Below are 23,938 nucleotides of genomic sequence, written 5' to 3'. Positions count from 1 at the left end.
GGCTCCCCCACACGGGCGCCTGGGCCAGAGAGCCTCAGGGCTCCCCCACACGGGCGCCTGGGCCAGAGAGCCTCAGGGCTCCCCCACACGGGCGCCTGGGCCAGAGAGCCTCAGGGCTCCCCCACACGGGCGCCTGGGCCAGAGAGCCTCCGGACTTCCCCACACGGGCGCATATCGGCGGCATATGTGTGTATTTTTAACACGCGTAATATGTGTTGCTAAAAGACCATTGGACTTCTCACACCTGCATATCAGGGCTTAAACAGACACACATTTGCGCATGTGTAAATATGCTTGCCGCTATGTAGCATATTTGCGAATGAACCTGTGAATTTTTTTTTTACTGTTTTAACTCCTCGCTATTGCGTGCAAGTTTAAAAGAAAGCAGAACGCCAGATACTACCCCATCTCTTCTCGCACGACGGAAAACTACATGCAAGAAAGTTAGGTCGAGGCTTCTCTCACGTAGTAATATCGCACGAGAATCACACTAGGGAAAGGTAAACTATAGGAATCAATGGTTTTGTTTTGTCCCGTATTGCGGCTGTGATTCTCATGCCCGCAAAACAGGACAAAAATCACGTTTGCCTGTTTTAGCCCTTCTACGCATGATAAAAAACACAGCAGGTCCTATTTTATCACTTCATATACAACAGCAGAGGCTATGGGGATCCAACATGCGTATTTTCTGTGTACTGCGTATTTCAGGCCTCTTTCACACGGGCAACAGTGACATTGGCGCTACAAGATCAGTGTGATATCACAGCTTTGTAAACTTGATTTTGTAGCGCTAGTGATGCTTTTACTTGTGAAAAAAAATCTCACATAGGAACCTAATGGAATGCACGGGCGGCACGTGTGCGACTTTGTAGCGCTGTCGCATCGCGAGAAAAATCACATGATTTTCTACCCCGTGTGAAAGCGGCCGCAGGCTTTAGTCACGCAGACGTTTTTATGTCGGCCAAACATTGCGACCGTCTGAAGCGTTGGCTTCCAATGTATTCGCTCAGATGAGAGATTTTTTTACACTGCGGGAAAAGAATCGGTCTTGCTTTATCTTTCGACCAATATTCGCTGGCGGCTGCCATAGACTCCTATGGGGGCTGCAGAAAAAGGGAGGGGAGAGCGTTTTGCAGCGGCCAGCGCAGGGAAGAGCTTACAGCTGCCTTTATTTAGGCAATAGAAGTCATTCCGAGGATTTACGCTGACCGACAGATTTCAAAGCTGCAGCATATTTTTTCGCTAATGCGCCGCACCCGGTCATGTAAATGGACAAGAAACATTAAACTCGAACTTGATCACATCTTTTCTTCATTCACGCAATTTAACGGCGCATGCAGGCAACCATAAAAACGCATACGCCCGTGTGAAGGCGCCTCATGAACATAATACACGGGACACATACACCCATGAGCCCTTAACCATCTAATGCCATTACACATCACAGACCTGACCTCCGTGCCATCCACAACCCTCTCCAACTGCAGGGCGGGTCACACAGCCAATAAAGCCCCTCCAATCAATGCTAATTCATAGGTTAACCCTAACACTGCCAGGCACTATTAAATGCATCAGTCAACGCTTTCTACAGTCCCATGCAGATGAATGGAGTAGCAGGTTCACGGCTCCATTCTCACAGGGTGTACAGGACCCCCGCTCTCACGATTCCCAACAATTATTCAATAGCCTGTGGATAGTCAACATGTTTAAAGCTTGATAAAACACCTTTAACCCCTTAAGGACCATCCCCCCCCCCCCTTTTTTTTAAATTTTCTTTTATTCCTCCTGACTTTCAAAAATGAAAAAGGCGTTTTATTCATGGCAGCCCTGGGAGCCTTCAGAACTGAATGGCCATTGTGATCCTGCTCTGTATAAACCCTGCAAACGCAAGACGTAAATGTACGCCCTGTGCTGTTAAAGGGTCTTCTTCATATGGGCGCAAAATTGGCAGCTCATTCTCCTGGCAACGCCACTCTCACATTCTGAGTGCTATGATGCCAGGAGTTCAAGAAAGTCATGCTGGATTTCCTTCATCTGTCACAACAATCACTGGGACCACAGCGGGCTGCAGCGCTTGATCCTGGCAGCCCCGCAGGGGACGTATACTTCTGTTTATGGTTTTCATGCAGGCAGTGCTACTTTACAGGGGTTGTTCAGTAACTGGTTAAACCTTTTACATCTGTGTCCCCACACGGTGTTTGAAATGCAGTTGTACTAGATTTGTAGATTGTTCCTACTGCATATTTAATATGCATGTTAATTGCACATCAAAAAGGCTGACTGAGAACTGTGTGCATTTTACCATGAAATCCCATGGTTTTTGGAGGACAGTTTACGGTTGCAAATGGATCTGGATAAGTTTGGGGCAGAAAAGTAGCAAATGAGGTGTAACACTGATAAATGTAAGGTTCTGCACACGGGCAGGAAATACATGTCACCATTACACACCAAATGGGAAACCACTGGGGAACACGGATATGGAGAAGGACTTGGGGGTTTTAGTTAACTGTAAGCCTAACTAGAGTAACCAGTGTCAGGCAGCTGCTGCCAAGGCAAATAAGATCATGGGGTTCATCAAAAGAGGTCTAGGGGCGCATGATGAAAACATTGTTCTTCCTCTTTACAAGTCACTGGTCAGACCACATATGGAATATTGTGGACAGTTTTGGGCACCGGTACTCAAGAAGGACATATCAGAGCTTAAGCGGGTATAAAAGCGGCAACTAAAGTAATAAATGGAATGGGTGGACTACAATACCCAGAGAAGTTAACAAAAATTAGGGTAATTTACTTTAGAAAAAAGATGTCTGAGGGGCGACCCAATAACTATGTATGAATATATCAGGGGACAATACAGAGATTTCTCCCATCATCTATTTATACCCAGGAGTGTAACAAGGGGGCGCTCTAATGACTATGTATAGATATATCAGGGGACCATACAGAGATCTCCCATCATCTATTTATACTCAGGACTGTGACTATGAAAAGGAGGCGCCCTCTTCAGCTAGAGGTAAGAAGGTTTCTACACCGACATAGAAGGGGGTTCTTTACTGTAAGAGCAGTGAGACTATGGAACTCTCTGCCTGAGGACATGGTGATGGAGAACTCACTAAAAGAGTATAAGAGGAGTCTGGAAGCCTTTCTTTAGCATTACAATATTACAGGTTATATTACTGATTACTTCTGAAGGGTCAGGGATTATTTCGATTGCCACACTAGGGAAGGATATATTGGGGAATATTTTTTGTTGAAATGAGGAAAATTGGCTTCTACCTCATTGCGGCTTTTGCCTTCCTCTGGATCAACATTGGGGCGTGGGGGTTTATAGGCTGAACTGGTTGGACATTTTCTTTTTTCAGCCTAAAATACTATGTTATTATGAGATGTAGTTTTCAGCCAATCAGCTCATGATCACTTAACTCTTTTATGGAGGCTGTAGTACTCCCGGCCATCTATAGCTGGGATACAAGATGTGATACAGGAGAGGGAGGGGCAAGACTGTACCCTGTTGTACCTCCACTAGCTTGAATACAAGATTTGATACAGGCAGGCATGGAGGCTCTAGTACCTTAGGGAACCGCCTCTAGCTTGGATACAAAATGTGATATTGGTGGGCATGGAAGCTCTAGTATCTTGTTGGACCACCTCAAGCTTGGATATAAGATGTGATACGAGCAGGAATAGAAGCTCTAGTACCTTGTTGGGCTGCCTCAAGCTTGGATAGAAGATGTGATACAGGCAGACTTTAGTACCCTGTTGGGCCACTTCTAGCTTGGAGATGCGATATGGGTGGGCATGGAGACTGTAGGACTCTATTGTACCCCCTTTAGCTTGCATACAAAATGTGATACAGTTGGGCAGGGAGGCATACAGGTTCCATATGGCATCCTGCGGCATATCGCTCCACATTTGCTGTAGCTGAGCCTCTACCAGATCTAATGGCCCCCTAGACCATCACACCAACAGTGGGTTCAGTGTGCCACTCCACAGCAAAGACAGGATTGAGGTGCTCACTAGAGAACTCGAGTACCAAGAATGCTTGGTACTCGAGTTGAACTTTTCTTAATACTCGAGAGCTCATTTCCAGTAACAAACCCCATTGAAGTCAATGGGGTCTCAAGCATTTTTGTATGGGACCGATGCTCCGCATGGGGGAGGTTGTGTGAAACACCTAAAAACATGAGAAAGTCATGGAAACACCACAGAAACGGATAGAGAATGGCAGGGACAGCATGCATGGGTGCATCTGAGGCTCATAGGTCGCACTATGAAGCCAAATTGGGGGCAAGAGCCTGGCGGTCCCCCGCCCAACAATTTACTTGGGACAGACCATAAGCAGCAAGGCACACGCGCTGGCACATCTTAGCTAAGCACCACACTCGCTGCAACCAAGGACAATCACTGCCTGGGGGTGACACTGCTGCCTCTTCTCCTGGGTTACATGCTGGCATTGCTGTCCAATCCCCCCCAGGATGAGCCTGCGTCCACAGTGCACACAAAATTTTCCCTGCACAGCGTTCAGCTTCCCTTATGCCACACACTCGCTTAATAGCCACACCACCCTCATGTCGATTTATACGTGCGTCTGCGATGAGGAGTAACCGGAAACAGACAATGCAGAGGGTTGGCAGGGCCAGGCAGCGACCCCCTTTGAAAGTGTGGGCGATAGCCCACAATGCTGATGAGAATTGATGATAAATTGACGTACGATCATAATTCCAATCCCATGCCAGCTCCGTCACAAAATTGTCAGGAGCTGCAAACGTGGGCATAAAGGGGACTCAGGTGCCAGTACTTCTACACTTCTCCACAATGCAGCAGCGCATACTAACAACAAAGATTGGTTTGATACAGGAGGTGTCTCAAAAGTAGCCACCACAGGTATACAATGACCCTGTGAAAGTCTCATTAAATCACTAACGCTTCCTGTGAATGCTCCAATCCAGTATCTCAGATAACTGTGGTAATTTGTAGCATGGGAGATAATACATGTCGCCCAGCGCTGATCCCCAGACCCCAAGCAGGAGGAGGACGTGGCATAATAAGCCCAGAGAAACCATGACCGAGGTAGGACGTGTAATACTCTGTGTAGGAAGCACGTGAGCGCGCCCAGGGTCAGGCTCGGTCCCAGCCTCCACCTTGTGTGACCCAAGGTGCCGTGAGTTAAATAGCTATGGGAAATCCATGTGTCCCCACACACTTCATTCTGTGTAGGTGTCAGACAGCTGAACAATGCAATGGGAAAGCCGTCTGCACCCTACCCAAGTCATTCAGTGTATTTGTACCAGACAGCTGGACACCGCCCAGGGAAACCCTTGTGCACCCACAGCATAGGCGAGACCATGAAACCCAAGGAAAGTATTAAATATGAAGCAATTACAGTCTCAAAGCATGGCAGAGTTTCACCCTGCCAGGACCTCAGCCCACAGTTCCGCCCTAGTCATTCAGTGTATTTGTGCCAGATAGGTAAAACACCACAATCGGAAGTCGTTGTGCACCCACAGCATAGGTGAGCCCAGGAAACTCAAAGACAGTATTACACATGAAGAAATCAGAGTGCCCAAGCATGGAAGAGTTTCACCCCACCAAGGACCTCGGCCCACACTTCTGCCCTAGTCATTCAGTGTATTTGTGCCAGATAGGTAAAACAACGCAATGGGAAAGCCGCCTGCACCCTACCCAAGTCAGTAAGTGTATTAGTGTCAGATAAGTAAAACACCGCAATGGGAAGTCTTTGTGCACCCACAGCATAGGTGAGCCCATGAAACTCAAAGACAGTATTACACATGAAGAAATTAGAGTGCCCACACATGGCAGAATTTCACCCCACCAAGGACCTCGGCCCACACTTCTGCACAAGTCATTCAGTGTTTTTGTGCCAGACAGCTGAACACCACTATGGGAAGTCTTTGTGCACCCACAGTATAGGCGGATCCCTGAAACATTTCTGTAGCAAGAGTATAGGTGAACCGCTGAAACTTTTTTGTAGCAAGAGAATAGGCAAACCCCTCAAACCTTTTAGTAGCAAGTGTATAGGCGGACCCCTGAAACATTTCTGTAGCAAGAGTATAGGCGAACCCCCAAAACATTTCTGTAGCAAGAGTATAGGCGAACCCCCGAAACATTTCTGTAGCAAGAGTATAGGCGAACCCCAGAAACTTTTCTGTTGCAAGAGTATAGGCGAACTGCTCAAACATTGGTGTACCAAGGGTATAGGCGAACACCTGAAAAAATTTGTTTGCCAAGAGTATAGACGAGGGCCTGTAAAATTGGTGTACCAAGAGTACAAGTGTACCCCAGAAAAATTGCTTAACCCCGAGGGCAGGTGAAAGCCATAGACATTTTTTAAAGATACAGCTCGTTGTTAATTTATTTGTAACAGAACCTGGAGGCAATCCTTCAAAAATATTGGTTTTAACAGAGCCTTTTGACCCGCAGAAAAATTGGCGGTTCAGCGTGATGACATGCTGTTTAGGAGGAGGAGGAGTAAGATCTGAAAGGTATAGACCAAGCTACTTCTCCCCTTTTTTGGGGTTAGAGAGAGGATGCACATTTCTCCTGTTGCAGCTAAAAGAATCTTTAGCATCCGCTGCTTTCCACTGGTGGAGAAGAGAAGTCTGGGGAAATCCAGCCTTTGTTCATCTTTATGAGTGTAAGCATGTCGGTGCTGACAGTTGACAGGCGGGTACGCTTATCCTCCCAGCTGCACTAAACACCCTCTCTGAGAAGACGCTAGCAGCAGGGCAGGCCGGCACCTCCAGGGCGTACAGCGCAAGTTCATGCCACGTGTCCAGCTTTGACACCCAATAGTTATATGGAGCAGAGGCATCACGGAGGACGGTGGTACGATCAGCTATGTACTCCCTCACCATCTTTTTACAGTGCTGGGGAGTGGTGACATAGTCTTGCTGGGGAGCCATAAAGCTGGCAAAGGCTATCGAGAGTGTTCCCTTGCCTGCGCTGGACATACTGCCTGATCCCCGCGCCTCCCCTGCTAGTTGACCCTCTGAACTGCGTCTTCTGCCACTAGTGCTGTCAGATGGGAACTTTAGCATCACTTTTCCACCAGGGCCCTGTGACATTGCATCACTCTCGTACCCCTTTCCCCTTCGGGAATGAGAGTGGAAAGGTTCTCCTTATACCATGGGTCTAGAAGGGTATACACCCAGTAATCTGTGTTAGCCAGAATGCATCTAATGCGAGGGTCACGGGAAAGGCAGCCTAACATGAAGTCAGCCCTGTGTGCCAGGGACACATCGCTGTCCTCACTAGGAGGATGACTTTCAGGATCCTCTTCCTCCTCTTCAGCCCATACACGCTGAACAGATGAGAAGCAAGCAGCATGGGTACCCTCTGCAATGTGGCCAGCAGTCTCTTCCCCCTCCTCCTCCTCATCCCCCTCCTCCTCCTCATCCCCCTCCTCCTCCTCCTCCAAAACGCGCTAAGATATAGACATGAGGGTGGTCTGGCTATCAAGCAACATACTGTCATCCCCCGCCTCCTGTTCTAACCGCAAAACATTGGCCTTTGTGCTTTGCAGCAAACTTCTCAACAGGCAAAGCAGCGGGAAGGTAACGCTAATGATGGCCGCATGGCCGCTCACCATTTGGTAAGACTCCTCAAAGTTTCCGAGGACCAGACAGATATCTGCCATCCATGCCTACTCCTCAGTAAAAAAGTGCGGAGGCTGACTACCACTCCGCTGCCTATGTTGCAGCTGGTATTCCACAATTGCTCTACGCTGCTCGTACAGCCTGGCCAACATATGCAGCATAGAATTTCACTGCATGGGCACATCGCACAGCAGTCGTTGCTCTGGCAGCTGAAACCGATGTTGCAGTGTCCTGAGGGTGGCAGCATCTGTGGTGGACTTGCGGCGCACCTTGCCAAGCAGGTCAGACAAGTCGGGGTAGTTTTTCAGAAACCGCTGAACCACCAGATTGAAGACGTGGGCCAGGCATGGCAGGTGTGTGAGGTTACCAAGCTGCAGAGCAGCCACCAAATTACGGCCGTTGTCACATACGACCATGCCCAGTTGGAGGCTCAGCGGCGAAAGCCAGAGGTCGGTCTGCTCTGTCAGAGCCTGTAACAGCTCTGGGGCCGTGTGCCTCTTGTCACCCAAGCTGATTCGTTTCAGTGCTGCCATGCCGCATGCAACCGACTGCTGGCGATGTGCTCACACTTCCTAATTGAGAAGTAGAGGTGGAGGGGGGGGGGGGGATTTTGGAGGAGGTGGCATAATTCGCCACAGATACCAGCACCGAGGAAGGACCCACTATTCTTGGTGTTCGTCGGTTGTCCGCGCTCTCACTAAAAAACATCCACACCTTCGAACACCTAGCCCTCTGCATGGAGGCTTGCAGCGAGGGGTGCTTTGGGAAACAGTTGGGGGATTCTTTGTGCTGGCCCTGCCTCTCACCCTGGAACCCCCTTCTTCCTCTTCCAACCTGTCCTGCTGCTGCACTTGCCTCCCCCTCTGAAGCCATGTCTTCAGTAGGCTTAGCAAGCCAGGTGGTGTCAGTCACCTCATCGTCCAGCAGCTCCTCCTCTGAATCCTCTGTGCGCTCCTCCCTTGGACCTACTGCTCTTACTACTTCCTCAGTGACAGACAACTGTGTCTCATCATGCTCATGCACAAAAAGCTCTTGAGACAGTTGCCGGAAGTCCACAGCCTCATCACCCAGACTTCGGGAACTGTCCAGATGTTGGGCATCGGTCACGATGAACTCCTCAAGTGAGAGAGGAACACTTTTTTCCTACTCAGGGCAGGGACCCGAGAACAGTTCCTGGGAGTCTGCCTGCTCAGAATATGTCATTTTCATGGAGTAAGGAGGCTGGGAGGAAGGAGGAGCAGCCAGAGGATTCAGAGTTGCAGTTCTTAGGCCGGGAGTAGTGGACTGCGTAGAAGATTGGGTGTTCGAAACATTGCTGGATGCGTTATCTGCCATCCACGACAGGACCTACTCGCACTGCTCTGCTTGCAATAAAGGTCTACCACGCGGAACCACAAATTGTGATATGAACCTTGGGAGCCTAGAAACTTGCCTCTCTCCTAATCCGTCCGCAGCCATCTGTGATTCACCCCGCCCAGGAACTCGGCCTGTGCCCACACCCTCACTTGGACGCCCGCGTCCACGTCCTCGACCCTTACCCCTACTCCTCATCAAGCCTGGCCTCACCACTGCCTGCTCAGTGCACAAGCACACATGCATGGCAAATAGCTGATAGGCAGGGGGTCCCATGCAATGGACCCTCCCCAATCCACTATTGATGAATTATCCTGAGGGTAGACCATCAGTTTACAACTGGACAATCCTTTTAAATTGGCAACCCCACTAAGTTGAACCTTAAAAAGTCAGGCACGCTGCACTTTCTACACTGAAAAAAAAAGATATTTTGTCTAAAATCTGCTGAATAAAATAATAGACACAAAGGGATAGCTAGCAGGCGTGGTCCGGGTCCTCCTGCTGCTGTCCGGAGCTCCGATGGGCATCCTGCAGTCCTCATTCGCCCACAGAAGATCACTTTCTGGTTGAGGGATTCAAAATTCGTTCAAAAATTTGAACAAATTTTGTGCCATATTCGTCCAGTGTAAATGGCCCTAAAACCATTATAGGCTATGGACGACAATATGTGGCATGGTGCAATAGGGACCTCCTTTCTGTGCAATGTATGTCCCATATATTGCACAAGGAGTCATAGGGGCCGTATACGTCCTGAGTGCCACTAAGGTATTTACACTCTCCACATGAATATACTGCCTGGACATACACATGGCTAATACACGTACATACATACCTATAAATACATACTGCATGCACACATCTGTAGAACTATACTAAATACAACATACAGTGATTTGTTTGGTAAATACCTGCTTCCTACAGACTCTCCTCGCTGTTGCCTGGACTTCACTCAGTCCCTGCTCCCAATTCCCATTTGTAGAAGCAGGCTGTGCCCCTTGTAGCTGTGACCTGTCAGAGGGCGAGGCTTCTTATAGATGGACCAGGGAGATTTAGTGGCCGCTCTGGGCTGCGGCTTCTCATACAGAGTGTAACACAGCTTCCTGACCTTCCCCAGGACTCTTAGGGACCTTTCACATGGAACGGAGTTATGCCCCAGGACGCAGCTAAATCCACAGGTCTGACTGCAAATTTTGATGCAAAATTCCAAGCAGGTTTTAAGACATTTTCCATTCCACATCAAAATGTGCAAGTAGACTGGTGCATCGTGCAGCCTATTCCATCCTGTGTGAAAGGTACTTTATATGACTACATGGATGGCACAGGGCACTGATATTCATCACTGTGCGGCATAAATACCATGATGGGGGTGGGTATTGTTTCTCCTTAGGGAGAGCACCTACAAGATCCAATGAGGCCTATAACACCATCCATGCTCTTCTGGGAAATATGCAAATGTGAAGATAGAACAACGCCCCTGCAGCGCCACCTATTGGAAGGCAGCATTCCTGCAAGTCAACGTCAGACGTTTTACCATGCCTTGTAACAATGACTGGGAAATGTGAACCACAGGAAGCAGCACTGAACATAACTTACAAATTGTGCGCGCACTGGATGGATCTTCATCAAACTTTGTTCAAAAATGACGTTTACACTATGAACAGACCGGTAGACATGAAAATCAAGGTCACAAAATTCTCTTCTGTCTTCGTTGGCAGCAAATTTGTCTTATATCCCCATAGCGACGACTACGGCAGAGAAAAACTTTTTGGGCCCCATTTTGCAACCAATCACAGTACAGCTTTAATTTTTGCTAAGCAGCTTGAGAAATGAAAGCTGCGCTGTGATTGGCGATATGGACAACAAGGGCGTCTTACTGTTAGATAGTTTTGTTAAATTACATGTTTTGCGTTTCTGTTTTCATTGATATCAAATTAAACTTGAAATCCAAAAAAGCTCTATTTTCTATTTGCACTTCTGCTGGAAAATTCGAATTCAAATTGTTGCGATTCAGGTACTCAATAAAACGTGGTACAACCGCCGTGTTGGCACGCCAAACCATGATGAGTTCATTATTTTAATGGTCTTGCCAGAACAGAAACCCAGAAAACCATACTGGCTTTAAGTTTGTTTCTGGCATCAAGGAGGGTGCCAAAATTGGAGGATCTTAGCCCATTTTATGAGCAAGCTGAAGTTCTTGACTTTGGAAAGGTAATTCGGAATTTACGCGTTTTGAGTTACATGCTGTGATAAATCATCATAATCAGTAGTTAATAGATGTGGGTTCGCCACTCAGGACCCCGTTTGACAGCGGCACTGGACAGCGGACTTACACAGAAGAAAGTGCAGATGGAGGCTTCAATCAATTGAAGAGCCGCTCTGCTTCTCTCTTTGTCAGGATTTTACATACAGTCCTAAGCATCACTGGCTATCATAGCAACCACTGGCCCTCTGTGATCATATCGCCGTGGGGCCAGAAGGCTGAGGAAGGGGACTCCAAACTGCCTAGATGTCAGCCAGCATCTAGCATGGTAACAGCCTAAGGCTGGGTTCACATGGGTTGGAATTGCCGTAGAATTTCTTTGCGGACTTTCCGCACAGAAATTCCGCCTGCAATCTTAAGCCAGAGCCTAAGCAGCAAAGTGGACGAGATCTGCCAAGCCGCACTGAAACTGCCATGCCGTGTGGAATTCAAAGCCACCGCATGTCAATTGTATCACCGTTTCTGCTGTGGGCTCTTTTCTCTTTATGGGGAGAGATAGCCACAGCAGAATTAGCCGGTTTCAAAACCGCCACCAAATGTCTCGGGACTTCAGCTGCAGAAATCTTGCAGAATTTCCCGCTGCGGATATTCCACTAGACTTCCGCCCCATGTGAACCTAACCTTAGGCATCAGGACTGCATGGCGCTGCAAACGTCTTCTGAGGTGAAGCCACTCATCAAGAGACGTACCCCAAACGACCGCCATAAAAAGTCTATAGAGCTAACTTGAAGGCAAAGAAAATATCCAAATAATCTGCAGATGAAGAAGATGAATGGGATTGAGTGCATTACCTGCCATTCAATTGCTATGAGGTCCAGTAGCCAGGATCCCCAACAAGGACAGGTAGCACGTTGTACTGAGCTTTGGGGTATTTTGGCACAGGTTTACCCCTTCTGCTTTTGCAAAAAAAAAATCTTTCCACAATTTCCCTAAATTTAAAGAGCATCTTGTTAAAATTTTTGCAATACTCCCTCAAGTTCAACTATTTTTAGTTTGGGGTTACAATATGATTCAGCAGGTCTCAATTCACAGTGTAAGGTATGTGCAAAGTTTTATGCATGATAACCTTAACTGGATCAGGCCAGGTCTATTCTAACAAAAAGTATCACCAGGGCCATGGGCAAATATAAAGTAAAGCTCCCCATAGCAAAGATTATAATAAGGCCCTACTGGGGCTGGTTGACACCAATGCACTTCTAACACCTGGGATATGAGGATTCTTGCCCACCATCATCTTTTCATGACCCTTGGGTTGATTTCCACCCTTCTTTGGTGATGCGGTGGAGCCTATGGAGAGGACACCCCTGCATCCCTGCTAAATGTTGCTGATAGATATTACCGGCACCCAATCATTTAAATCATAGGATAAGAGGAGGAATTGATCTAACCACAAAGCATAAACCTAAATACAGAATACATTTTCTCTTGGTTTCGAATGTAATTGCCCTTCAAATGAATTTCTCACATAACCTACTTGAGAAGAACAGGTTCATCTTTAACCTTGTGGACAGACCGGTGCTGCTGGTTCTTCTAAATGTCCATTACTACAGGGAAAAAGAACAGGTGAAAAAGAGCTTCAAGGTATCTGAATCTGATGGTACCTTATAATACGACAGCCTGAGGGCATAACCTGTGTAGGTGCCAGCTAAACATCAATAATAACTTAATTGGGGTCACCTATAGCCATGGGCAGTCAAAACAGGAAAGGACAGATTTCTAAGGGATGATGGATAAGAAAAGAATCAGACAAGTGCCTCAGAACTGTATATAGTTGCAACAAAAAGTGAATGAACCCTTGAATGTAATAACCTTTAGATCCCCTTTACCAGCAATCAGCCCCACTAATCATTACTAATAAGTTTTGCAGAAGATTGAGGAAACATTTGGATCTTTCCTCCCTGCAAGTATGTTTCAGTTCATCAATCTTTCTTGGACAACCCTCTTTAGGTTATACCACAGTATCTCCATGGGGTTCAAGTTTAGGGCTAATGCCCATGGACGGATTATCGCTGCCCAATCCGTTGGCAGACATCCGCCGTGAATCCCGCAGAAATAGCCATCCATAGACATGCTATTTTAATGGATTCTCGCCTGCCCATGAGCGGGAATCAACTCCGATTTTCCGCTTGGGGGGGGGGGGGGGGGAGAATTGCAGCATGTTCTATTTTCCACGGAGAAACGTGTGGACGGCTTCCATTGCAGTCAATGAAAGCAGTCTGTCCCGCTATAATTCCGCAGTGAGCATTGCAGAAGTAGGATGGGAATACGCATCACTGCCCAGCGCTGGCTTGTTGTGCGCTGTGCTGCACATATGCGCCGGCTTGCCTGATGGGACACTTGCAGCAGATCCGGAGAGATGAGGATGGGGTTTCTGAAGGGCACCGTGTCGGATTCTGCTGCGATATTCCGCAGGCGGAATCCGATATGGCCGTGGGCATGAGGCCTAAGACTCTGACTGGTCCATTCTAAAACACAAATCTATTTCTTTTTCAAGCATTTTTTTTTTGTGTACTTTGGTTTACTGCCTTGATGAATCACCCAACGTCTCTTCAACTTGATGTCTTGGACAGCAGCCCTTACTTCTAATGTAAGATGTTTTGATCCACCTTAAAATTCATTGTTCCTTTCAGTGATTGCAAGGCACCCAGGCCCTGAAGTAGCAAAACAGCCCCAAACTATGGTGCTCCCTCCACAAGATTTCTCAGTTGGATGAAGTTTTGGTGTTGGTATGCATTTGCTTGCATCTGGTCTGTTAAAGATCTAAGGATGTAGATGAAGTGGGCTGTCATTCTCACCAGGCTCTTCGTTCAACGCAATAGACTTAATGGGTTCCTTATGAGTTTTAGGTCCAACAGAAACGCGTCGAACCACCTTATACCTCATCATTTAGTTTGCATGCCTGAGTCCCCCTGAATTTTGGAGAAACTGGCAAATCTGCTGTGAAGTCTGACACATTGTTTTCAGAGCTCTACCAAGTTTTATTATCTCCTGCTCTGACTGGAGGATTATGCTACTTGGCCACTCCAGCAGGGTGAATCCATCAAACAGGCAAGATTAGCATTAGTCGTAGCTCTAGTTCTATTCTAGGCTCTGGCAGTAGAATCTGGCATTACTCTGCTCCACACTATAGGTGGGATTGAGGTGCAGGATCTAAAATCAACCAGCCAGGATCACATTGAAGGATCTCTGGCTATGCTGGTGGTCATTACCCATATATTTTTGAGTGGCAGATGACCGATACTTACGTCTTTCTGGATTGCTCTACCTATTCTGGAAAGACCACAGTATAGCCTATGTTGATGCACAACTGTGGCATCTTGTTTGTCTAATAGTCCATAGCCCAGAGCTTTTAAGGATAAATCAATAAAGGTTTAGTTTTAGGGAACTTTTTCTGTGAATTGGCTTTCTATTAAAGTTCACTGGGGCAGAGGGATTTTTTTTTTAAAGGCTACAGTCACTACCTCCAATGGAAACAGAATGGCTCAGAATCAGGAAAGGTGTAGGACAAGGCTGCATCTTGTCTCCTCCATTGTTCAACCTGTATGCAGAGGCGATCTTGAGCTAGAGATAGGTATGGAGGTGTCACCAACCAGAATGATGCCTATTGGGGTAAGGCGTAGGACTAATGGAGAGAAGTAGGTAAAATTACTAGTATAAGGTGCAACACTATAAATCTTTTGAAGCACAAATAAAGTTAACAATGGCTTTTATTGGATAAAGTTAGAAGCCAGCAAAAATGTGTTTCAAGGCAATTTAGCTGAATCCAACATTGGAGTCAAGATCAGTGGAAGAAACATCAACAATCTCAGATATGCAAATGATACAACTTCGCTGGCGGAAAGTCAGGAAGATCCCGAATAATTGATACTAAAAGTTAAAGAAGGAAGTAAAGAAGTTGGCCTGTACTAGAACATCATCAATGGTACAGAACAAAGCAAAATGAGCAATGAAGAAACTGAAGCAGTTCGAGACTTCATCTTCCTTGGATGAAAAATCCTCCACAATGGAGAATCAGGACCGAAAATGAAACAACGAATCGCGCTTGGTCATAGCACAATGTCAACTATAGCTAAGATCTAGAAAAACATAGACATAACCATTGTCATGCTAGATAGTCAACGCAATCATCTTTCCAATCAAATTTATGACTGCGAAAGTTGTACACTGAAGAAAACAGACCAGAAAAAGATTGATGCCTTGAACTTTGGTTCTGGCATAAACTCCTACGAATTCCTTGGACCACAAAAATTATGAACAAAACAGTCCTAGACTGCATCAAACTAACGTTTTCATTGGAAGGTAAAGTTACGAAACAGACTCTCATACTTCAGCTAATACATAATACAAGCTAATTCATAAGAAAGATTGATAATGCTTGGAATGGTCAGTGGAAAAAGAGGACCTGGCCGACAAAGAACGTGCTAGCTTAAAACTATCAAAGCCAACATCAACATGCAAATCATTGAACTGAAAGAAGCCATACAAAACAGAACCATGTGGAGAGGGCTGATCTATTAAGTGTCCGAGAGTCGGCCCGACTAAATGGATAAAAAGGAAGTGGATTTGTGTTAAAAAATTCCACTTTTCTACCATCTGTCCATAGAATGAAGCATTATAGAATATGCCGTAAGCTCAAGCAAACTTGAAACAGGCCACAATATTTTTTGGACAGCATCAGATTCCTTCGTGGTGTCCTTACATGATCATCATGTTTTTCAGTGTCAGTGTTTTTCCAATAGCAGATACATGAACAGAGGTTTTTCAGCGCTCCCCAGCTTTCGATTCCCAGCAGCCTGTAGTGACCTGACCAGGATCAACTGACCAGCGGTGTTGCACCTGACCAGACTGCTGGGAACCAGAAGCTGGAAAGCACCGACAGCAGGAAACCTTCGGAGGAGGCCACATAGTATGAAATCAGCTTGAGGTGCACAGTGGAAATTTCTGCTGTGGACATTCTGCAGCATTTCCGCCTTATGTAAACATCTCTTAAATCAGCTTGAGGTATGCTGCCATGTGCAGAGCCTCAGTAGTAATAGTGTCCCCTATACCAGCCACAGTAGTAATGTGGTGGAAGTCCAGTATTCCTATATTTTGGGCCTTGGCAGTAGACAGTTATCAATTTAACATTCTGTATACATACTTCTATCTTGCTACAAATATAGTTCATGACAGTTGTGCAATAAGTACTTCCTACATATGAAAGTATCTGTTTTTCATAACTCTGCTGACAAAGATGGAATTTAGCCCGTAACCAACATGTATAAATATATTTGACTGTCCAGCTGCATGCACTAATACGGAACTAGGAATCAGACATGGACAACCGCAGAAATTACCCAAGCAATTTTACTGGAAACGTATGCAAATAACATGGGAGGTTTGTGCAATTTATAGTTCATGATGTAACATCCAATCATATCGAAGGAACCCCACGTGGCTCCAAGACAACCCACTCATTTCATCCTGACCCTGATGGCCAATCACAGATGACCGGAGGATGGAAGAATTGCAAGATGCTTATCCAATAATTAAACAATACGTTGTATGCATGTAATCTTTGGACTGCCCAGATGGGCGGATTTGTTAAACTCTTAAAATAGGCTACACGCCGATCATTAAAGTTAGAATTGAGGAAGCTAGGCATGCTGAACCCCGTGTCAGTGTGAAAAACTTCTTATGCGCATTATCAATTCAGAATTAATATGGAGGGCTGTAAACATTCCAAATTGAGTAAGGCGTGGTTCCGCAAAGGAAGGTTCCTCGTCAGCTGGTGGCCCGTACGGGGAGTGATCGATAGGTTCCATAGAATTCGGACAGAAGACACGGACATATGCGACCTTGGACTTGGTGGGCCCAAAATATCATCAGAACACGGTGAGATAAATTAATTATCTATACCTGTGTGGCTAAGTTCAGGCTCGCCTATGTGCCGTGCCAGGCCGAATTATTTGGATCCGCACGACGACAGGTACTTCTTTAAGTCTCGATCACTCGATAAGAACCTGTCATAAGATATAAAGGAATGTTTACATGCCTGTCGTTTTGAGAGTACTGGTTGGTTGGCAAGGTCAGTGAATTGCTTTAAGGGAGAGGAAGTCCCCGCGGGGGCCCCCTGCTCGGGTCAGGTTTGGAGATAAAGCCTCAGAGTCAGGGGGGCCTGTCGGGGTAGTTTGACTAGGTGGTCCTGCTCTGGTCAGGTTTGCAGTCTACAGCCTTGGAGTCAGGAAACGGTCAAACGTCTGGACAGGCAACGCTGCTCCGTTAGAGTCTGGTAATAGACCTAGGAGGGGGGCCTGCCAGACAGTATCCCGAGGGGCAGTTTAGACCAAACCAGCCGTACTGGTGCTCCGTCTATTTGTCTGTCTTGCCACCCATGTCTTGAGAGTACTGGTCGAGTGGCGATATCAATAGCTGCCTCGAGGGAGGACCTGTACGGGGTGTTTCCACTCCTGAGGGAGGAGGGAGCCGTTCAGGTGGCCTGTTGCAGAGACCCATCAGTGGGAGACTGCCAGAGATAAGTCTGATATGGGATTTCCGCTCCTGCTAGGCCTGCTTGTAGGGTCCGGGAGAAGGGAGCTATCAGACAGTATCCCGAGGGGCAGTGAGACTAAGCCAGTTGTACTGGTGCTCTGTCTATTTGAGTGTGTCTACAAATATTTGTTTATTGTTTGAACGTTCATGAGTAGATCCCTCCATCTGAGGGTAGATCAATAAACTGTGTATTGACAGAAATGCTAGAGACTCTAGGGCGGGGCATACTGTGTCCGGCGTCTGAGGAGACTTCTGTAATCATAAATCTGGCAGCCATGATTGAAATTGAAAGGCAGCAAACAATGTACCAAGGTTAATTCTTACACCCTCCAGGAAAGTGTGGAAGGGGTGGAGAGTCAAGTTATCATTGATTAATCAAGCAATCTTTCTGTGTGTCCTACCTATATAAAGTTAGTGTGCTTGTTTGTTGTGTAGAGCTAATCCTGCTGAGTTGTTATATAGGAATAGTTTGTTTGTTGGTCATATAGAATTAGCATCAGTAACTGTAGGAAGGGATTGTTAGCAATGAGAATGCATTGGCTGGGTTATAGCCAAGATAATGCACCGTACACAGCGGCGCGCTGTGGGTTTGGACTTTATAGGTTAGGTTGCGTTATTGGATCCCTTCTAGTAAAAGACAGACTACTAAACTATATTGCTTTCGAATTGTTAAACGTTAATAATAGCATAGAAGCATAGGCTTGTGCCCGTAAGTGTGTTTGGAGAAAGGAAAAAAAAAAGAGCTGCTAACTACATTTAAAAAGAGGAAGTGGAACTCTCAATAGAAGCGGAACAATTATTGTGCTGTTACATTTGTTAGTTATTTAACTAATATTGGATGTTGAAACTACTAGTATATCTTGTTATGGAATCTAATCTTTGTGACAGAAGTTACAACATAATATATGTGATTTATGCATTAGACGTTAGAATTTCTCTAAGTGTCAGAAAAGAGGAAGTGAAGGTGGGCTGCAATGGCGTCTGTATTAATATACAAAGACACCAGCTTAGTGAATAGAGAGAATTGCAGTACATTACCAATCAGATGGAGATGCCCGGCATCTAATACTGCATCTGCCCGGTCGCCGGAAGTCTGACAAAAATTGTTGTAAAAGTGAAAATTAGCCACGTACTCCCGTTATCTCCCTTATAATCCTGTCGCTGGGCTGTCACATGAGTAAGAGACCTAAAAAGAGGAAGTTACTTGCCCGGTAGTCCCAGCACAAGTAACGTATATTCACAGACAATATAGAATAAATAAACTACAGGGAGAAAGAGAGACGGTAGAGAAGCCAAGGAATAGGAAACAAGCAGGTAACGATAAGGCCAGGTATCCACAGGAGGAACGGGGCAGATTGACCCGTAATTTGTAAAATGTAAATTGTGTGATGCATAAGACTTTATCTTTATTGAGTTGTGATGTGTACCCAAGGACTGCCAAACATTGAATGAGGGAATAAGGAAGTAAGTGATTAGCCACACTCAGAAGGGTGGAACTTGATGATGCAAGAACACGTCTCTAATCCAAGGAGGGGGTAAGAATCATAGATAGCCAGAAGGAAAAGTTTTGTTTTTTCTCCTGTCCCAAACTCAGCTTTCCACGGATCCTGACAAATTATGGGACACCTACAAGACAGGCATAGGGAAATTGAATGTATCGACCATGATAATATATACGAGACCCAGATACACACCCCTGGGTCAAGCAGTATCCCCCTAGATGGAAAAAAAAAAAAGGGTGAAGGGTCAGCCACACATGTTAGGTGCTGTGTGCTGATGCTTTGGAAAAAACTGCCAACCGGCCACAATTTCACTGTTAATTTCTCTTGCAGAAGGCTGTAAGGCCTGGAGGCCTCCAAAGACTAACCAAGTTCTGCAGGCCATACCTGTACTTACACCCGTTGCCAAATTCCGCACCTTTCTGGGCCTTGTTTCATACTGCCGCCTATATGACAGTATTGACACAAAAGCACGAAGGACAACCACAGCCATGAGGGTGGATCCAGTGACTTGAGGAGCTCCCTCATCTGCTTTTGCGGTGGCAGCAGTACAGGCAATGGTTGACAAATCTTCTAAGTTGGTATTGGACTACCCCCTAGTGGTCCACACCCCAAATGACACCCAGAACATACTCATGCAAGTGCAACCCAAGCACTTATCTCTGGCCTATTAGATCCGACTACAATGTGCTCTTTCCTATGCCTCCCCCAATATTGCTCTGGGCTTCCCAATGTTGTAATACCTTGAATCCGGCCACTCTTCTTTTAATCAGGTATTCAGGTTCAAACGGGGGAGGGGAGGCATAGGTGATCTGAGTATGGCAGATCAGCTATTTTTTTAAATAGCATTATTGTAGTGATGTACACACTGTTAATGATGCATATTTTGAGTTTTCTTTTGTAGATGGTATCAGGGTGAGGATTGATGATTCCGAACCAGATATGCAGAGGTCACACAACAAGATGTCCTAAACGCAGAAGCTCTGCCTCCGCATGTCTCAGGGCAAGAAGCGGAACCGGAGGCCCTCACTGGGGCGTGTGGAGTGGTAGAAGGTAAGTCGGCAATTTTTTACACTGACTCCTGGAATGCATTTGGCATAGCTCATGATTATGGCCCAATATGGAAGGCCAGACAGCTTGTTATCTCAGTAGGACAGCCAATTAAGAATGGTGCAGCGGTGCAGGGTCTCATGGAAACCCTACTACTACTACCTGGCAATGGAGAATCCACACCGATTTCTACAACGGAGAAGCGAGAGATGACTCCCTCGCCGACAACACAGCAAAGGCAGCGGCCCTCAAGCCGTGGAAGAAAGAAGAATAGATACTGACAGCATGAGTCAGTGATAAGACTTTGGACTTTGATAAAACCTTTGGACTTTGATAAAACCTTTGGACTTTGATAAAACCTTTGGACTTTGATAAAAACTTTGAACTTTGATAAAAACTTTGGACTTTGATATGTCAAGGACTTTACAGTTACAAGTCAACGAGGAAAGAAAGCAGATGGGCTAAAATACGGGAGCGACAGCACAGGACGGCGTATGGCGAACAATCAACAGAACTTGCCTACAGAGGTCCCTGTTCCCCATGATGGCCCAGCTGGTATACAGAATCAAAAGCAGCGATGACAGCGACACTGAACAAGAATGGGTGACACCTGGGTTCTCTGTAGCTGCTGCATCATTTGTCCAGTTAGCATGATCTTTGCCATATGCGAGTCCGGACAGAAGTAAGGTGGCCATATAACACTTGCCTTGACCACTCTACCCATTTCAGAGATTGCCAATTTGACCACATTCAGCTCACACCTGTTGGGGAGTATGAATATGTGCTTGTTGTTGCTCGAGTCTTTTTCAGGTTGGAGGCCCACCCGGATACTAAGGTAAATGAGCAGATAACCACACAGAAATTCATGAATGAGGTAATCTGCAGATATGGGGTACCAGAAGTAATTGAGTCGAACAAAGGTACACACTTCACAGGTGAAATAATGCAACACATCATGTCTGTTTTGGGGTATATTCCAGGCTTTTCACACACCCTACCATCCACGGAGTAGGGGGAAAGTAGATACGAAAGGCAATAGAGAAAATGGGTAAATTTTGAATTGAGTGTCTTTCATTACTTTTTCTTTTTCTTAGGAGGATACATGCCACAGAAGCTGAATTTGGGGAATGATTTTCTTGTTAATTTTGTCATAGGCCTCTCCAAAGGAATTGTTAGTAATGCATTCTGCAGTCTCTGCTTTCCCCAGGTCCTACAGATGAGTGTCTACAGATTAATTTAATTCTAGAGATCAGGTTAAAGCAGGTTTTGATTCCTCATTTGCTTTTGTCACTGTTAATAATAATGTAGATTGGATGAATTATATCTCTTACAATGAGCAGAGGTTTGTAAACTACACCAGAGATGCTTTGCAAGGGTTAGCTGACCAGTTAGGGCCCACTGCATCCATGGCGTTCCAAAATAGAGTGGCCGTGGATATGATTTTGTGTGCTGATGCTTTGGAAAAAACTGCCAACCGGCCACAATTTCACTGTTAATTTCTCTTGCAGAAGGCTGTAAGGCCTGGAGGCCTCCAAAGACTAACCAAGTTCTGCAGGCCATACCTGTACTTACACCCGTTGCCAAATTCCGCACCTTTCTGGGCCTTGTTTCATACTGCCGCCTATATGACAGTATTGACACAAAAGCACGAAGGACAACCACAGCCATGAGGGTGGATCCAGTGACTTGAGGAGCTCCCTCATCTGCTTTTGCGGTGGCAGCAGTACAGGCAATGGTTGACAAATCTTCTAAGTTGGTATTGGACTACCCCCTAGTGGTCCACACCCCAAATGACACCCAGAACATACTCATGCAAGTGCAACCCAAGCACTTATCTCTGGCCTATTAGATCCGACTACAATGTGCTCTTTCCTATGCCTCCCCCAATATTGCTCTGGGCTTCCCAATGTTGTAATACCTTGAATCCGGCCACTCTTCTTTTAATCAGGTATTCAGGTTCAAACGGGGGAGGGGAGGCATAGGTGATCTGAGTATGGCAGATCAGCTATTTTTTTAAATAGCATTATTGTAGTGATGTACACACTGTTAATGATGCATATTTTGAGTTTTCTTTTGTAGATGGTATCAGGGTGAGGATTGATGATTCCGAACCAGATATGCAGAGGTCACACAACAAGATGTCCTAAACGCAGAAGCTCTGCCTCCGCATGTCTCAGGGCAAGAAGCGGAACCGGAGGCCCTCACTGGGGCGTGTGGAGTGGTAGAAGGTAAGTCGGCAATTTTTTACACTGACTCCTGGAATGCATTTGGCATAGCTCATGATTATGGCCCAATATGGAAGGCCAGACAGCTTGTTATCTCAGTAGGACAGCCAATTAAGAATGGTGCAGCGGTGCAGGGTCTCATGGAAACCCTACTACTACTACCTGGCAATGGAGAATCCACACCGATTTCTACAACGGAGAAGCGAGAGATGACTCCCTCGCCGACAACACAGCAAAGGCAGCGGCCCTCAAGCCGTGGAAGAAAGAAGAATAGATACTGACAGCATGAGTCAGTGATAAGACTTTGGACTTTGATAAAACCTTTGGACTTTGATAAAACCTTTGGACTTTGATAAAAACTTTGAACTTTGATAAAAACTTTGGACTTTGATATGTCAAGGACTTTACAGTTACAAGTCAACGAGGAAAGAAAGCAGATGGGCTAAAATACGGGAGCGACAGCACAGGACGGCGTATGGCGAACAATCAACAGAACTTGCCTACAGAGGTCCCTGTTCCCCATGATGGCCCAGCTGGTATACAGAATCAAAAGCAGCGATGACAGCGACACTGAACAAGAATGGGTGACACCTGGGTTCTCTGTAGCTGCTGCATCATTTGTCCAGTTAGCATGATCTTTGCCATATGCGAGTCCGGACAGAAGTAAGGTGGCCATATAACACTTGCCTTGACCACTCTACCCATTTCAGAGATTGCCAATTTGACCACATTCAGCTCACACCTGTTGGGGAGTATGAATATGTGCTTGTTGTTGCTCGAGTCTTTTTCAGGTTGGAGGCCCACCCGGATACTAAGGTAAATGAGCAGATAACCACACAGAAATTCATGAATGAGGTAATCTGCAGATATGGGGTACCAGAAGTAATTGAGTCGAACAAAGGTACACACTTCACAGGTGAAATAATGCAACACATCATGTCTGTTTTGGGGTATATTCCAGGCTTTTCACACACCCTACCATCCACGGAGTAGGGGGAAAGTAGATACGAAAGGCAATAGAGAAAATGGGTAAATTTTGAATTGAGTGTCTTTCATTACTTTTTCTTTTTCTTAGGAGGATACATGCCACAGAAGCTGAATTTGGGGAATGATTTTCTTGTTAATTTTGTCATAGGCCTCTCCAAAGGAATTGTTAGTAATGCATTCTGCAGTCTCTGCTTTCCCCAGGTCCTACAGATGAGTGTCTACAGATTAATTTAATTCTAGAGATCAGGTTAAAGCAGGTTTTGATTCCTCATTTGCTTTTGTCACTGTTAATAATAATGTAGATTGGATGAATTATATCTCTTACAATGAGCAGAGGTTTGTAAACTACACCAGAGATGCTTTGCAAGGGTTAGCTGACCAGTTAGGGCCCACTGCATCCATGGCGTTCCAAAATAG

At 45.9% G+C, this 23,938-nt stretch overlaps 1 protein-coding gene across 1 annotated transcript in view; it reads right to left on the bottom strand.

The window, feature by feature from the left end:
- Positions 1-9,975, bottom strand: part of LOC136633506 (IgGFc-binding protein-like) — a gene marked incomplete at its 3' end in the record, with an annotated part of 33,054 nt that extends 23,079 nt beyond the window's left edge. Inside the window, exon 1 of the mRNA XM_066609266.1 lies at positions 9,878-9,975. The remainder of the gene's footprint in view (positions 1-9,877) is intronic.
- Between the last annotated feature and the right edge of the window lie 13,963 nt (positions 9,976-23,938).

The sequence above is a fragment of the Eleutherodactylus coqui genome, chromosome 6 (genome assembly GCF_035609145.1).
Source record: "Eleutherodactylus coqui strain aEleCoq1 chromosome 6, aEleCoq1.hap1, whole genome shotgun sequence".
NCBI classification, from domain to species: Eukaryota; Metazoa; Chordata; class Amphibia; order Anura; family Eleutherodactylidae; genus Eleutherodactylus; species Eleutherodactylus coqui.
This window is presented reverse-complemented; position numbering and strand designations above follow the sequence as displayed.